Raw genomic sequence first — 18,407 nt, forward strand, 5'->3', positions numbered from 1 at the left:
AAAGAAGCACTTCCTTACGTCTTGCTGTTCTTTCAGATATCCAGTTCCCTAATTTTGGTTTGATAAGGTGTAACTTATTCTCTACTGCATTATCCCATTGGTCCTGCCAGTGCTTCCTCAGTTTGTGGCGTAAGAATGGCTTAAGTTCTGTAGCTGCTATGGGTTTATTCACATCCGTTTCATTAAAGACGACTGACGTTGCACTTTCGTCAGCAGCTACATTACCTTTTATACCCCTATGGCCAGGCACCCAACGTATGACTATGTTTTGGTTGTATGTTAAGCCTAAGCATAGTTCTGTGTATAGATTATTAAAAATAGGGTTTTTATGTTTTCGAAAACTCATTAAAGCCCTTACTACGCTTAATGAATCTGTGAAGATGATCGCCTTATTCAGGTTTTTATGTCTGATGTGCTTTACAGCTGAAAGTAATGCGTACGCTTCAGCCGTAAAAATACTTGTGTTGGGATTTAGAGTACCGGAGGTGGAAAAAATATGGTCCAAGAGCCGCATACGCGACACCTGCAGATGACTTGGAAGCATCTGTATAAAACTCGGCACAGCAGTATTTCGCTTGCAGTTCGGAGAAGTGTGACCGTAAGTGTGCCTCTGGTGCATGTTTTGTTATTTCGACAAAAGAGATATCGCATTGCATGGTCTGCCATTCCCAAGGAGGTGGCAGGCGAGTGGGAGGCATAAGGACATTCTCTGGTATATGGATGTCTGTTTCTTCTGCCATTTCTTCCAAGCGCAGGCTCAAAGGAGTTCTAATACGTGGGCGGTTAGTGTAAAGTCTGGAAGCGGACAGGTCGCTAACTATGGAATGACATGGATGCTCGGTGTCTGATTTTACCTAAGTGTAGCATGATAAACTTAGGAATGTTCTGCGTAGATGTAAGGACCATTCGTTGGACTCAACGTAGAGACTTTCAACAGGGCTCGTTCTAAAGGCGCCTGTTGCCAGTCGTATACCGAGGTTGTGGACTGGGTCAAGAATCTTTAGCGCAGTCTCTGTTGCGGAGTGGTACACCACGGCTCCGTAGTCGAGGGGTGATTGTACGAGACTCTTATACAGGCTAAGCAGACACTTCCTGTCACTGCCCCAAGTTGTTCGAGAGAGCAGCTTGAGGAGGTTCATGGTCTTCAGGCATTTTTCTTTAAGATATTTTAAGTGGGGAATGAAGTTAAGCTTTGTGTCCAGGATAATACCTAAGAATTTGTGTTCAGGACTAACAGTTAGTCTTTCTCCATTAATGTTAATGTCTGGTTGTGGCAGTACACCTCTCCTGTTTGAAAATAAGACACATGTGCTTTTTTGGGGGTTCAATTTAAAACCATTCTCGTCCGCCCACCTTGAGAGTCTATTCAAGCCAAGTTGTAGCTGCCTCTCGCAAATGCTAGCATTGCATGAACTGAACCCTATCTGTACATCGTCCACATAGACGGAGTAGGAGAGTGTGCGAGGCAATACGGTGTGGAGGGAGTTCATTTTAACAATAAATAACGTACAGCTCAGTACTCCACCCTGCGGTAGACCTGTCTCCTGTAAAAATGGTCAAGATTGTACGTTGCCAACTCTAACACGAAATGTCCTGTCAGAGAGATAGCTTTCAATTATTCTTAGCAGGTTGCCGCGAATGCCCATTGCAGAAAGATCCCGAAGGATCCCGAAGCGCCACGTAGTATCATACGCTTTCTCCATGTCAAGAAACACTGATAACACAAGCTGTTTGTGGACAAACGCTTCCCTGATGTACATTTCCATGCGTACAAGCTGATCTGTCGTCGACCTGCCTTCTCTAAAGCCACATTGATATGAATCTAATTTCTTGTTAATTTCTAAACAATGTACCAGGCGACTGTTTACCATCTTCTCAAAAACTTTGCATAAGCAGCTCGTCAATGCTATAGGCCTGTAACTATTTGCCAAAGAAGGGTCCTTACCCTGTTTCAAAATAGGAATTATGATGGCCTCTTTCCAAGCAGAGGGAATGCGGCCGGACGACCATATAGAATTGTAGAGACAAAGAAAGGTTTTTTGTGTTTCAGGCGGCAGGTGTTTAAGCATTTTATATAGGATGCGGTCAGATCCGGGGGCAGATTGGTTGCAGCTGTTTAGGGCTGCCTGAAACTCTGCCATGCAAAAGGGTCTATTGTATGCCTCGTATTTTGTGCTTTTCCGTTCTAATGGTTGTCTTTCTATTTGCCTTTTGTACCTTTGGAATGTTTCAGAGTAGTGCGACGAGCTGGATATCTGTTCGAAATGTGCGCCAAGAAAGTTCGCCTGATCTTCCATGCTGTCGCCTTGAGTATTCACTAAAGGCAGAGAGTAAGACTGTAGACCCTTTATTCTATTAACTCTATTCCAAACCTTTGTTTCGTCAGTGTAAGAGTTAATGCCTGATATATACTTTCTCCAACTCTCTCTTCTAGCTTGTCGCCGCGTTCTTCGACCCTGGGATTTGACCTGTTTGAAATTGAATAGATTTTCTGCTGTCGGAGAATCCCGAAGTAAACCCCATGCCTTGTTTTGCTTCTTTCGCGCTTTTTGACACTCATCGTTCCACCACGGAAGACGGCGTTTTGTGAACAATCCACTTGTTACAGGGATACATTTGGAGGAGGTGTCAAGGAGAAAAACCGTAAAATATTCAACCGCAGCGTCTATGCTTAAAGCACACATGTCGTCCCAGGATAAACAAGCAAGCATTTTTGAACGTTTCGCAGTCAGCCGAGTCAGTTCTCCAGCGAGGTAATTGTGGAAGGCATTCATTAGCCATTGGTGTGCTTAGAACTACAGGAAAATGATCACTCCCGTATGGGTTTTTAATAACTGTCCATTTAAAGCAAGGTAGAAGAGTAGGAGATGCTATGCTAAGATCTATGGAGGAGTATGTTTTGTTTGCCATGTTATAATACGTGGGCTCCTTCCCATTCAAAAGACATGCACCTGAAGAAAAAAGGAACTGTTCAATCAAGCGACCTCTCGCGTCGCAGCGCGAGTCGCCCCATAGGTTGCTGTACGCATTTAAATCTCCAAGCACAAGATATGGTTCAGGCAACTGATCTATTAGTGTTTGCAATTCTTGTTTGTGGAGCTGAAAATGCGGCGGTATATATAGGGAGCAGATGGTTATCAGTTTATTTAACAGTACAGCTCGAATGGCCACTGCCTCAAGGGGTGTTTGTAGCTGTAAGTGTTGACAGGCTATAGATTTGTCAGCTATGATTGCTACGCCGCCGGATGATGCGAGGGCATCATCGCGATCCTTCCGAAAAATAACATACTGACGTAGGAAGTGTTTGTGTTTAGATTTCAAATGAGTCTCTTGGACCCACAGCACTTTAGGAGTTAGTTGATTAAGGAGTTCTTGGATATCATCGAGGTTGCAAAGGAGGCCTCTGATATTCCACTGAATAATCAGTGTATCCATATTAAAATAAATTTTCTGCTATGTGTCAAAGCGAATGAACTTGGTTTAGCTTATGTTGCCCTTTTGGGGCCCTGTAATTGGAGTTTTGTCTTTTTTGGAGCGATCGGCAAAATCGCGGCGCTCCTTAGGCGTCAACTGCGCCTTCTGACTCGGTGTTGTGTCCATGGCCTCTTGAGAGGCACTGGACAGCCACTCTTGCGAGCGGTGTGTTTTCCGTGAAAGCCTTGTCTCGGAAGACAAGGCCTTGGAGCCCACCATCCTGGTGGTTGGTGGGTTTTTCTTGACCTCGGAGCTGGGCTGACTGGTGCCAGCACTAGCAGAGGCCTCCACTGTGGTCAAATTCGGGAGAGGTAGGGCAGCCTTCGCTGCTCCCACCGTGGGGGCGGGTGGCGTTGCCGCACGCTCGCTATGCGTGGTGCTGGCGTCCGCCAAGTGCCGTTGTGGTGCTGCCCCCCGAAGGTACCACTTCGGCGAAAGATGCGGTCTGTGTAAATGTTGATGAGATGCGTTGTCTTGCTTCTCTGAAAGTTATGTTTTCTTTTACCTTTATCTCAATTATTTCTTTTTCTTTTCTCCAGGCTTCGCATAATCGAGAGTATGCAGGGTGGCCACCATTACAATTGCTACAACGGGGCTCAGCCTTGCAGTCATCTCCAGAATGATCGTTGATGCCTCATTTCGCACATGTTAGCCGCCCTCGGCAGCTCTGGGAAGCGTGGCCAAACCTCTGGCATTTAAAACAACGTCGCGGGTTGGGGATGTACGGTCGTACTCTGATTTTGATATATCCAGTTTCTAATGTATCTGGTAATGTGCTAGAGCCAACGGTAACTATCAGGTGGTTAGTTGGCAGCTCTTTGTTGTCCCGTCTGATCTTTATTCTTTGTATGTGTATGACGTTTTCATCCTTCCATCCTTCCAGGAGTTCTTCTTCGGTCAAGTCCATTAGGTCAATGTCAGAAATTACGCCTTTGGACGAATTCATGGTTCGGTGTGCTGTTACACTGACGGGGATGTCTCCAAGTTCTACAAGGTTTGTTAGCGTGTCATCTTGTGTTTTGTCTTTCAATTCGAGTAATAAGTCGCCACTGGCCAGCTTGGTGATTTTATAACCGCCTCCAATAGTCTCTGTGAGATACTTCGTCACAACGAATGGTGAAATCGTTCTTGCCTTCTTGTCAGGTTTTTCACTGTGAACAACGTGAAATTTCGGAAATGTCTGAGTGGCTTTGAGAGAAAATTGAAATGTAGCATCGGTGCGCCCCCTTTTAGAGGGACGATCGGTTGAAAAAGGGTTGGAAGTTCCCATGAGATATGTTGAGTATTCAGCGACGACGCCAGTCACCCACCACCGAGCCCAACAAGGGGACAAGGCAAGGTATGTGGTGAAACAAGCCCTGCCATGCCAACTGTACGTCGTCGCTATAACCACATATGTTATAACTAAGGTAGGTCATAGCACACCAGGCTTACCCTCGCCGCCAGGAATGTTGGAAGTTATCAGAAGAAAAAGAAGACAGGAAAGACTAAAAGGGAAAGGGAAAGACGAAGGTGTGCGAAGAGAGAGACAGGAAAAGGCGACTGCCGATTTCCCCCAGGTGGGTCAGCCTGGAGGTGCCGTCTATGTCAGGCCGAGGCCGAAGAGGTGTGTTGCCTCCGCCGGGGGGCCTTAAAGGTCCAAACACCCAGCATCGGCTCAACCCCCAGGATCCCCTTTTCCCCAGACACGGCTAAGCCGCGCACGGCTACACGCGGGAGGGGCCAACCCTCGTGTGCTCGGGTCCGTGGTTACGCAACGCACCAAACGCCTGCTGACGCAGACGCCCCTGCGGGGGCAGGTGAAGTGAGTGCAGCCCGAAAACTTTTGACCAATAGCCGAGGTCTAATGGCGAAAATGCGTCGAATCAGAAATAACAGTTTTCTCTCTTGTTCAGTTTAATGAAGCCTAATTAGTGTGTACACGTCTCATCAGATGGGGAGCTATCGCGGTTTTCGTGACGTCACGTGACAGGCAGTTTAGGTGGGTGTTGTCCAAAAACGTTTTGGACCAAAAGCGAAGGGCCGACTGCAAAAGTGAAATAGAAATGTGTGGAATAGCTTTACGTTATAGCGCCCGTAAACACGCATGGAGAGCTGCGCTCAAATTTCTTATTAGGGAGTATCATAATCGTCGGTGATCTTTTTAATTTATTCAGACGTTTATTAGGCACTGCCCGGTTGAGCCAGTTTTACTTTTCCAAAAGGAGAGTAGCATGTGATTCAGCATATTTTTCTCGTGTATTCATGGAGTGTTTCATATATATATATCTCTATTTTTTCTTTTTTTTTCTCGTGTTTCAATCCCGTGAATTTTACTTTGCATTGTATACGCGTGACAAGAACATTTTACTGTTACATACTCTTTTTTTGTTATTTTTCTCTTTTGTCAAAAAAAATTTTTTTCTCTTTGACTTTGATTTTGCTCCCCCCTTATGTAATGCCTTCGGGCCTTTAAGGGAAAAATAAATGAAATGAAATGAAATAGCCTTCTTGCAATGCAGGTTCTTTTACTTGGACGGATCTTGGACCACTTGGACAGATGCCTGATCTTTCGCGGGCATGAATGTCTCATCGGTGCCGGGAACAGCCCTTGGACAGCTCAGTGTCCGACCCTTTTCCGATCAAGCGATAGCCGATAAATACATAGTAAAATAACCACCTTCTACATTTCTTTGTTAAATGATGATCTCTCTTTTTAATACAAGTGTGATTATTCCTGCTTTATTTAAGCAACCCTTCGGCTACGGACGCAAACACACGTTCTGAAAAACGTTCTTGCTTGCGACGCTCTGCCCGCTTCGAAAAGGAAACATAAAGCCTTTCGCAACAAGACCTATATGGAGCGCTTACATTGCTCATAATTACAATGGTGCGTTTGACCAATTTTGAATACGCTGTAGCATTTCGAGAACAGAGGGTGTCAGACGCAGCCCTCTGTCATTTACTCTAGCGAGGAGAGGCAATTCCATCCTACGTGTAGGCTGCAATTTCAAAATGAAGATCCTGGTGGTAACTTCACAAAAATGCCATCGCGGGATTCCTACTGAGCGTAGGCAATCTGGACCTGCCAGTGAAACTTGCGAAATCCTTTCAGGAAATTTTCTTATTATGTCTTTAAAGGTTGTTTACATAACCTTATATTCTAATGCACGATGAAATAAAGGCTCCTCGCTTTTTAGGCTTAGGTGATGCTCTTTCTATAAGAAGCGCATACCATTAACTTCTATATGCCATAAACCTGAAGCCAGGATTGGAAGGACAAATAGGAGATACGTAATGCTGGACGCAAACTTGATTTGCGTGGCACAAGTAATGCATGCGCCACCTTGTAATCAGGAATTCCTGGATTTTTTTTGTTCACGTTCGTTTTTTTTCCGTAAGTGTCCATAAATACCAATTTGCCCCAATCGCGGATGTTTGTATTACGGGACATTCCCAGTTTGTATTGTCGGCCCGAGTTCTATTTCTTTCGAAATGCCGTGCCTGTGAAGGTAAGCCTATTTCCTCCCGCGTCAGCACTAAAAAAGAGTAGATACACAATATAAGCACAAACAGGAACTGCGAGTTACTCCGGAAACGAAAAAGATTGGCGAGGAAGCCCAGAAAGACAAGTATGTCGGAAGACGCGGGCACATCCCATTCTGGACAGGAAATGAATCGGGTGAACACGGGCGAGCTTCAATCTAGCTATGAAAGTTTCGCTTCTTTCGGTATTGCTGTTCGCGAAATGCACGCTATGCGGAAGTTTGGGCCTCTGTCATGCCTGTTTACTGCGGGAAAAAAAAAGCTAGTGGTCTGGCGCTTTGTTCTGCTATTACATGAAGCTGCGAGATACTCAGTCACGGGTATTGCTGTTCTTTAGTATGTCGAAATTGGAATGCTAACGCGGAGAAAACTTTATATATCCGAGCACTATCTTGGGGATTACCGCAGCACGGAAACTAAGGGAAAATCATGAATTATCATGTTGAATCTCCTCCGCCACCCTCTTTCAATGGGTGGCTTGGGCTGAACTCAGGCGCGTCTTCCTGGCGCACAGCTTTCAACCATGGGCATGGGCTTCTGGAGCGCAAAAAAAAGTAATTGAAGCGTTACTGAAACTTCTGAAGAGAAATTATTTCGTCTCAACATCACTACGCCGAACACTCGATCTAAAGGGTAGCCGTAGTCATTGTTTCAGTCGTATTTTAGCCACCTTGAGTTTTTTACTGAGGATACAAACTATGTGCACGAGCGTTTATCCTATTTTGAGATAGTCTGCTCTTTAGTTAACAATGCGGTATAGAAGTATTTTCTTTTTGTCGAATTTCAACCCATTTGTTCAAGGCGAATTTATGACATGCATGATGACACACGATTAGGGTACAATTGATTGTGCATATGACGTGCGTCCAACGTCCTGGAGAGCAATTATTTATTGCAATTAGCAATATTTATTTATTAGCAATTGCAATTATTTCTTCCATACTTCTGGCACTTTGAGCCTTTCAATCTATATATCTATTTATCTACATGTCTGTCTGTCTGTCTCTCTGTCTGTCTGCCTGTCTGTCTGTCCGGCCGCCTGTCAGCCCGTCCGTCTGTCTAACCTCTTACACCACCACAATGGCTCAATTTCTCTATGAGTTTGGGCCACTGATATGTCATCATGGCCGGGATGCCCTCGTGGTCATTCCATCCTCGTCATTTGCACTTAGTGACCTGACTCTAGCCATGCCGTCAGTGTGATGTCCTCAAATCCCTACAAGTTCCTCAACCTATTAGTTCGAGCACTCGGTATGTGCTCATCGACGTGATGCCATCGTGTCCATTCATCGTTGTCAATCCATATTTCTCATCCAACTCTTGTCATGCCGTAGTCTCCATACGATCATCGTCATACAGTCGTCACGCATTTTTTGCGACACTGCCGTGGTGTAACTGTTGAGGTGGTAATATTGCCATCCCTCCAGCTTCGTCAGCTGACTCTGCTAAAGCTACAGTCGAAACGTCATTGTGGTCACGCCATCGTTGTCACACAGTCACAAAGGCTTTGTTATGTACTGTGCATCACGCCACTGTTTTCATACTCTCGTATTTACCAATTCTCCTGATACCGTCACAATGAGGTCGTCGTCGGTATGTCATCGTCAATAGTCGTCGTCATACATTTGTTCTATTGCCGTCGTGGCGCCGTCGTGGTCGTTTCCCCGTCGTCAGTGTAACTTCGCCCTGCGACTCTTGTCATGTCACTCATCGCGCCATCATCGTCCGACAGTCACTGCATACCATTGTCGTCATGCCATCGTAGTCATGTTCACATTTTACCATAGTGACCTCTACACCGATGTTATCCCATTATCCTCAAGCCATTTTCATCATACCGTGTGCACCGTCTCATCGACGAGAACTCTTCTTTGTCTATCTTTCATAACGTTGGAGCCACAACTGTATGGAAAAGTACACCGCCATTGTGGCATTATCCACATTGTGTCACCTTTGGAGAGTCGCTAACATGCACCAGTTGCAATATCATCGTCGTGATGCCCGCGTCACCATGTCTTCATGGTCACTGCAGCTTGACATCCGACTCTTCTTTTGTCATCATCGTCCTGCCAATTTCATCCTACACTCGTCGCCATTTGATTGTTCCGTTCCATACCTCTGCCACCATCGTGATTGCACTGCCGTCGCTCATTTGTTGTCATCATTCGTTGGCGTCATTCCAACTTCGTCTTCCGACTCTCATCACGCCATCGTCGTTAAACAGTTGTCGGAAGTTTTTGTTTCACTATTAGTATCACTTCAGCATTGTCATCTCCTCATCGCGATGCCTTCGTCGTCATACCACCTTCGTCGCTCCATCGACATCAATTTTTCTTTGTCATTTTATTGTAATCATGTGCCTTCAGCCTGGCGCCATTTTCGGACAGAAAGAATTAGCAGCGCAGCACTCAACAACTTCAACAACTAAGGCATCTTTAAAACGTACAGTATCTGGACACCAAGCACCAAATCCTTGATGTGAATACATGCGGCTCACGTCGCCGGGCAACCCGATCAAGACATCCTCTATCCTTTAACGAAGACGAAATGATACAAAGAAAATACAACACTCTAGAATATTACAGGACGACCAGGAGGGATTATACAACACCACACATCAAGCTTAGCAGACAAAAAGCCGTCATACTACGCCGACTTCAGATTGACAACTACCTCCACGGGACTCTCTTACAGGTGTTGCACCCCTCAACATTTACAAGATACTGCCTATTCTCAAATACACCAAACACCATTTACCGCATGGTCTTACCCCCGTATTCAGAAATGCAACTTAAGTTGAAGTCCATACTTGACTTGATCTAAGTGACGCCTATCGCGAACGCGCTCAAGGAAACGCAGTGAGCGTCTTTGGGCACGTTAACGCCAAGCGTCATCTAAATCAAATCAAGCATGGGCTTCGACTTAGGTTGCATTTCTGTATACCAGGGTAAGAGTGCAAAAGGAAACCATGGACAACGCCTATCCAAGAACTAACACAGGACCAGTTGGAGGTACAATTTAGAAGCCCGAAACCTGAGCACCAACTATGGCTCGGTAAGAAGCCCAGGCTATCGGGACACGGCTTCGACTGCATGGAATAGGGTGGCCGCCCACCTGCGGGCATCAACAGCTTGGTCTCCGAAGTAAAGTTTGTTTACTCGCTATGACATCGACGCCATGTCATCGTCTTATTGCTCCATGGTATGAAAGTCGCTAATGTGCATTTATTGTCCTCTCGACGTCACGCCGTCGAGGTCAAACTATAGTTGACATTCTAGCTTCGTCATCATGTTGCCATCTTCATACAATTATAGTCATACACTTGTGATGATCCAATTGACCTGATGTCGTTGCCGTCACGTTGGTGTCTTATACCATCATCATTAGTTAGTAATCATCTTATTGTCGTCATGCTGTCGTCGTCATTCTGGCTTTTTTGTTCAGTGGATGTCATTCCTTTTTATTCAGCCAATTGTCGTCATATCGTCATTCTCTTGGGTGACCTCGGCAAGCGAATGCCATATTAAAGAAGGAAAGTCTAAATAACGGCAACCTCGCAATGACAACTACACATGTGAAATAAACTTCACTTCAGAAACACTATGTGTCGCTACACATCTCGAATGTTAAACTCATTACCGTCGACAGTCGTCGTGAGATGATTTCGACTGCAACTTTTTTGTCACATCACGTGCTCAGTAGCTTCTTTATTATTTGAACAAGAACCAGAAAAAAAGGTGCAATTACTGCAAGCGAGAAAAAAAAAATGAAGGAAGGTGAAGGCACCTGTGAAGGTGACGCCCGTGATGCGGCACACACAAATTAGACGCACGGGCTGCTATAGGTGATGGTTGGTCCTGCAACGAGTGTACGGTAAAAAAAGCCCGCGGACAGGCATTGCTGAACGCGCGGGTCAGTGCATACTATTCTTACCCACGAACAAGAACAAGGGACCGCATTCGTACATTGTGTCCTTATGAGAATGACTGACTTGTCATTAACGAAGAAAGTTGGGCTAATTGATTTTGATGCACCTGCGAACAAAACTACGAAAAGAAAGGTGGGCCAGCACAGAGCGCTCTGTCCCGTTCCATGTTTTTTGCCGTAGTCTTGTTCGTGCTACTAACTATGCCACCGCATAAATGATGGAACAATTTGAGCACTCATTGTACAGCAATTCTAAATTAAATTATTTGGGTTTTACGTGCCAAAACCACTTTCTGATTATGAGGCACGCCGTAGTGGGGGACTCCGGAAATTTTGACCACCTGGGGTTCTTTAACGTGCACCTAAATCTAAGTACACGGGTGTTTTCGCATTTCGCCCCCATCGAAATGCGGCCGCCGTGGCCGGGATTCGATCCCGCGACCTCGTGCTCAGCAGCCTAACACCATAGCCACTGAGCAACCACGGCGGGTGTACAGCAATTCTGGTATCGCTTTTAGTTGTGCAGAGCTTGGTAGCAATGGGTTACACACAGTTCGAGAGAGTCATCGAGCTGGACAGACCGTTGGGTTCTGTAGGAAAAAAAAACACTATCATTTTGTCGAGAAAGAAACGAACAAATGAAAAGTTCAGGATCAGGAATGCCGAGCTCAGCGTTGGGAACACCAAGCTGCGTAAACATAAGCCTGATGGCGGCTAGAATTCAGCGGCATGCAGATGCTTTGAAAAAGGTGGTAGGAAAACTAGCGTATTCTAAAAACATTGTTTGAGAGGCTGCGTCCTTTACCAGCGTTCCTAGAACAAAAAGAGAGGCCAATCTGGCGAATAGAAGAAAGGGCCCCCGAGCCTACAGTTTTTAGATGCCGGCTGCTGGCAACTGATCTGCAAAAACCACAGTTGGCGAGTGCGTGCGAAACTGTTCGAACGAGCAGCCGCCTATGCATATTCCCACGGTATGCGACCTTATATCACTGGTCGTTGCCATATCACTTGCATACAGGCAACAAGTGCAGCCTGCAGGGGCCTCACCTAGCGACCCTCACCAATTGGCTCAAGTGGTGAAAGGCCGCGTATTAGCTCGCCTGGTGACAAAGTAGCTTTTCAATGAACAAATACAATCTTACGTGAACTTACTAGCACCCATAAAGTAGGTTATGGCAATCCTATTGTGTTACTGGTGCCGAGGCCGGTGCAGCAGCTTTCACTGAGCAGGTGACACCAGGTCCACTATCAAATGTTCTTATGCTGGCCGAGCCGGATATCCCGAGGACTGATGTTCGCCATGGTAGTCGATGTGCATTGAAAGGCGGCATAGCGAAGCGTGATTTTATTTGGAGACATTCCGGCGGAGCGAAAAGAACTCGAGAGCAAGGGCAGCAAATTGAAGCTGCACTCACAGTTAGCGAATGACTCCGCGGTACACCATATCATTCCTCCCTTAGTCAGCTTAAGCAGCTGGGGCACCGGCTGATGCTACATGTGATTGATGGTCGGCAGCGAACTGCGAAACGGAGGATAGGGCGATCATGGAAGTCAAGGAAGACGAACGCTGGGTAAACAAAGTAACCACTGTTGACTCGCCGCTTTCAGATACAGCCTCCAAGACAGCCTGTGTACTTCGCGCCCAAACTGCCAATGTTTCGTTGGGCCGGTGCTTGGCGCGCATGTCGACCCAGCGTAACATGCTTTCTGAAGGGTGCTCTGGTAGAGGCATAGCGGATCGAAAATATCTGCGTCGCAGGGTGAAAGTGTTCGATCTTGGTGGCTGCAGCAACAACTTGTCGTTCACTTTTCATCGTCGCATGTCCGTGGGTGCTCTTTCGCGCTGCAAGTGTTTATTTATTTTTTACTTATTTATTTATTCATTTATTTCACTTTTGTTTACACAAGATTTATTGTGCGCTGGTACATATGCCCAGAGTCCGTATATCAAAGGCTCCAGGAATCTAGGGGCCGAATTTTTGAGCCGTCTCAATAGTGAATTTATGTTTCTTCGGCTCAAGCTAGTTGAACTACTCACATGAGTCTCTTTTTTTTCTGGTTTCTTTTCCTGGCTATGGGAAAGCAGCGCTGCCCAGTGGAACTTCGCAAAAATGGCCATCAGTGCAGTGAAAAAGCGCCGCAACATTCTGTCTCCCAAGTGAACGCATGGGCGCAGGGAGCACATTAATTTCACGTTTCAGGAAAGTGTAACGCTTCCAACCTTGGCCTCATTTTTGTTTCAATCTCTCAGTTTGAATATTTGAATTGAATTGGAATTGAACTTTCAATTGAGTGGTGTCGTCGTTAGTCCCCCGAACAGCAATGAACACTCGGCCATTAAAGCATGTGCAATGTGTTGTTTTATTTTCAGTACCAGTAATTTCTTTCGCCTCCATCATCCAATGGCACAACTACACAGGGCAAATCCTGCTAGTAACAGCGCAAAATGTAGACAAGAGGCGAGACAAGAAGACACCACAAGCACTTGTGCTTGTGGCGTCTTCTTGTCTCGTCTCTTGTCTACATTTTGCGCTGTTACTAGCAGGATGGAAAACCAACAAGCCCAAGCTGCTATTCTAACAGGGAAAATCTTCGTCCAGTGCGTTTTCACCCCGTTAAACGTCGACCCCTTCTTTTACTGTCCCGGATAAAACCTTTGCATTGTCAAGGAGTACCTCGGATGGCTTGTGCTCTACTTTGTCTGCAAATATATCACGCGACATCATCATAAACTTCTTCTTCTTCTTGCAGCTAGGCCTTCTGCCGATCTGAATCAAGCTCTGTTCATGCCTAGCAGCGTCACTCAGGTAGCCTTGCAAAGCTTCGCTTCATCGTGGTTAGCTTCGTCAGGAAATGTTCCCCGTAGAAAGTGCCCGGCAATCTCCCGCTTTTCGCTGTCGCGCACAGAGGTCAGCGTAGACAGGTTCGAGTCAAACAACAGCCTATCACATTCTCGGCAACTGTGGCCGAACTCGCTGCTCAGAATTCGCGGGCAAACCGCCTGTCGGCCCGTCTCATGGATTTCCGAATTCGCAGCTGAAAGTTCTCCATGACTCTCAGGCCCGGATCGTTTTGTCGACGTGTCTGGTTGCACGCAAGCGCTTGCTCAGTAACGCAAGCTCATAACTCCGGATCTTCTATACCTCGCTAAAGTTTCGCCGCCGCTTCACCACCGCATTATTCTGGATTGTACCGAAGTCGTCGCATCCGTTTTCGGGTAGCGGTGCGGTGGACTGACGCAGTACTCCTGTCGGCCCACCTCTCACTTCGTCGGAAATACGGCTGGTCTATCGGTGCAGCCTCCGAGCAGAACTGCTTTTATACCCCCGTGGTGACGCACCGGCTTAGATTCACATGTGAGCATGCGCGGCCTCGGTACGGCGCGGCGAGGCAGAGCTACGATGAAGCAGTGCTGGCGCGAGCGATTACCCCATCGCTCGGCGAGGTTTTGGTGTGCACGTTCGCCGCCCTATCCTCCAGCCTAAACAGCATCGCTGTTAAAATTTAGTCGTTTGCTCGTTCCGTGAGACAATTGGTAGCCTCTGACTGAGGTACACCCAGGTGCGGCTTCGCGCTATTGGCTAGTCGCTCATGGCACTTCCCGGTGACCAGCAAGGAATTCTACGTTTCAAGAACCGAGAAAATGCACGACATAACGAGAAATGTATTCGCGCGACGGCCTGTTTCGTCGCTCGAAACTGTCAATCGTCGCCGTTACGCACAAAATCGCTCTCATGGGGTTTGCGTTTTAAACAACACCTCCAGACTCTGCGCACACCCGCACAGCCACATTCACATCGGGCCACACCAGGGTTCCAAAGGAGAAAAAGAAGACCTATCACAAGAGGCCATAGATGAAGTAGTAAACTACAGCAAGCACGCGCGTATGACGTGCGCACCCAAAAAATCTGAGTTCGTACACGTACGCAGCAAGCGTCGTAAGAAAGCTGCCACACCAAGGAAACACATCTGGATGGCCAGGCCATTCTTGAATTCACCCAAATGAGAGTGCTTGGCCTACTCATTCAAGGTAACGGCAACGTCAGTGACACAATTCGGAGCTTAAAACCAACCGTAAGGGTGTGGCACGTATGATATGGCGAGTTGGTCCCAGCCGCAACGAGCTCGCGGAAGAAGAAAATATTAGGCTGGTGCAAGTATTTGCGATTAGCCGCATCCCTTACGGCCTGCCATTCCAGAAACTTAACCAAACTGAAATGAAGAAGGTGGAGACCCTTATGAGAACGGCACACAAATCTGCTCTAGGACTCCCGAACACAGTTAGCATGGAGTGCCTGGAGTGATTGAGTATTCACAACGAATATGAAGAACATGCCGCTGCAGTTCTGATATCGCAAAAAGAAAGGCTGAGCTCAACACCCCAGGGCCGCTCTATTCTCCGAAGATTGGGATACAACGCTCTACCCCTGTTCCGCGCAGATGAAACAAAGTTGTCACGAGATTTGAGGGAGCACGTCCATGTCTCACCCATACAAAGAAATGTGAGTGCCAGGTACCACACAGGCCGCAGACAGGCCAGGACGACGACTCTGCAGAAGCGATTCGGCGAGGATCGGGCCGCCTACTATCTGGACGCGAGTGCAGCCACTCGTAGAGACTTCTACGCGATCGACGCAACCAACAGTGTCACCACGATAACCGCTACGGTTAAGAATACCTCGGTATGCACAGCAGAGGCAGCGGCAATAGCTCTGGCGATACGAGACACCGACTCCAAGGGTCAGTCGGCTCATGTGCTCACAAACTCGCAGGCAGCGTGTTGACTTTTCATGCGGGGAATGCTACCGCGCAGCACTCAAAGAATACTCGGCTCCCAACTAGACCTGGACCAAGGCATTATGTGGTGCGCCGCGCACAATGGACTCGACGGGAACGAAATGGCCGACCGCATAGCTCTATGAAACAACGACCGAGCAGCGGCCAGAACCCTAGAGAATCCACCGTCCACAATGCGCGACATATTAGAGAATCAGAGGAGGGAGAGACGTACCTACAGCCCTCTGAACTCCAAACTAAGCAGAAGTCAAGCCCAAGACTGGCGTCGCAAACAAACCAATTCATACCTACACCTAAACCTCTTACACAAGAAGCACCCGACATATTACACGGACACCTTCCTGTGGCACGGCGTGAAACCCACGCTGGCCCACATAACGTGGGATTACACGGCTCGGCCGAGCAACGTCAATTCACCTTTTCCAAGCATTGCCGACTAACTAATAAGGCACTACTCGCAAGCGAGGATCAGGGGAGCCAATTCGCCCTCCTGGGCCAAGGTCTGCGAGCCGCAAGAGCCAGTGAAGCCCTGGACTGAGGGCCCCACCAAGACCTGCCATAACTCCGATTAACTGATCACTAAAGTTGTTTTTTCTTTCAGTCTCTCTCAGCGAGTCCTATATTTATGGGTTAAACTATAACTTTATTAGGCCTATCTTCAAGTGAATGCGGTAGCCCGTTTCATCGCCCTTTTAAACACTATTGCCTCTAGGGCATTCGACAACGCGTCCTCCTCATTTTTCATGCTCTCACGATAAACATAAAATATTTTTTCCACATAAGCAATCAGCATTGTTTTTTCGTATTGTATGAAAATCCTATTCAATTATCTCTCATTGGTTTGCGTAATTGCACTTAGAAACAGACGTTGCTGTAATCTTTATTTAGCTTTATTTCGCAAGAAGTGAGGCTGAGAGTTGGGGATTCGGTAAATACACAACTTGAAGTGACCCTAATAGAGCTACCCTGAAAAGCGATTGCGGCTAAATCTATTATTGTCGGCAAACTGAAGAGGGCTGCTATAAATAACCGTTAATTCTTCCGCGTTACGGTTAAGCAGCAGCGATTCGCGCACTCGTTGTTCACGACTCTGTATGAAAAGAGGGGAGAACTTGACAGCTCGATAATAAGCGATGAAAGCTCGCATTCGAAAGGTCACAATGCAGCAACGACCCAGCAGACTATAACAACCTGGGGAGAAGGGGAGTAACGTTATTACCACCTTTTATTATTATAGTGATGATAGTGCTGACTGTCGCACTGATAATGGACAGACAGCAATCATTTGTTACACAGCAGCCATGCAGACCAAAAGTTTGATATATACGACAGGCTTTCGAAAATTGTTCAGATAGAAGACAATTTTCCAGCCCACTGCCGGCTAATAGGTGCCCGTGTGGCTATCATCTCACTTCGGCCAAACATTTAGGCGCTTGAGGGAGAATAAATGATTCTTACCGAAGCAAGTGCGCATTCATCTGCGTAGTAAATGGTTTCAGGCAGCTGTAATTAGTTCGTGAGATCCGGGTCCAAATTGCCGGCAGAAAGTTGCTATTTCCGCTTCGCTGGCGGAGTCCTTATTCCCGCTTCATTTAGCTGTCAAGTGGAAGCTTCCTTTCGATTCATTTCTAGCGGGCGACTGCTTCTAACTTCTACGATGAATAGGAAAGCATGTTCGTACTGTAATTGTAAATTTTGCTCCGTCTATCGGCAGACCAAGCTTTTTTTACATGATCATGGTAAATCTTACGTTTTCTCCGCGTTAAAACGTTGCAGTATGCTGTTTCCAATTGCATACACATTTAAACAAGAAACACAGATGGCTGCCTTTTCTCCGCCGCAGTCAGATTTCCGGCTCAAACGTATCTGACATCAAGAAAGGAGCCGACGGATTGAGTAGCATACTGTGGTATAAAAGTCACTAACTTTTATACCACAATGTGCATTTCACGAAAATAAGTGCTCCTATAGAAACGTTGGCCAGCCTTTCTGAGGCATCTTATTCATATTTATAACTTTTACGCATGGATAAAGTAAAGTAAGATTTCCCGATCTGGCATTCAGTATAAATGCGGCGCTACGGTTGCGGCAAATAAAGCTGGCCGTCAGGTTTCGAAAACAGAACCTTAGAAATATCAACGATAAGGGCTCAGCTCCCATGCTCAGCCAAACTTGAAGTAGTGTACATAACCACATTGAAAACTTAACGCTGAAATACACGCTAATTGAAGTTAAGCGAAAACACAAGCGCTTTCTATGAACTCGAAGGCGATGCGATTTTTCGAGGATCGCTATTTATTAAGTAACGTACAACGCTACGGTTATGATGTAATGCATTTGTTTATCGAACCCTTGGCTCCTAACCATAGCGAAGGCAGTTATACAGTGTAACGCTATATATAGAGAGATAAATATTTTTTTAATAGGAAAGACAGAGAGGTGTACCTGAGCTTGTGCGCTCTGCTCTGCTAGTACGCACTGGGGAAGAGGGAAAGGGAGTGAAAGTAATGGGACGGATGAGGATGATAAGTCGCGAGTGCTCATGTACACTCGACGGTGGCCCTACTAGAGACACTGCAACTTTTGTGCGGACAATTAAAGCGCTGTTGAAGTATCTGCATCACACGAAACTAGAGCAACGTGACGTTGTAACATAATGATAGTGGCACCTAACTACAGTTATC

This window comes from Dermacentor albipictus, chromosome 3, assembly GCF_038994185.2.
Source record: "Dermacentor albipictus isolate Rhodes 1998 colony chromosome 3, USDA_Dalb.pri_finalv2, whole genome shotgun sequence".
In the NCBI taxonomy this organism is placed as follows: Eukaryota; Metazoa; Arthropoda; class Arachnida; order Ixodida; family Ixodidae; genus Dermacentor; species Dermacentor albipictus.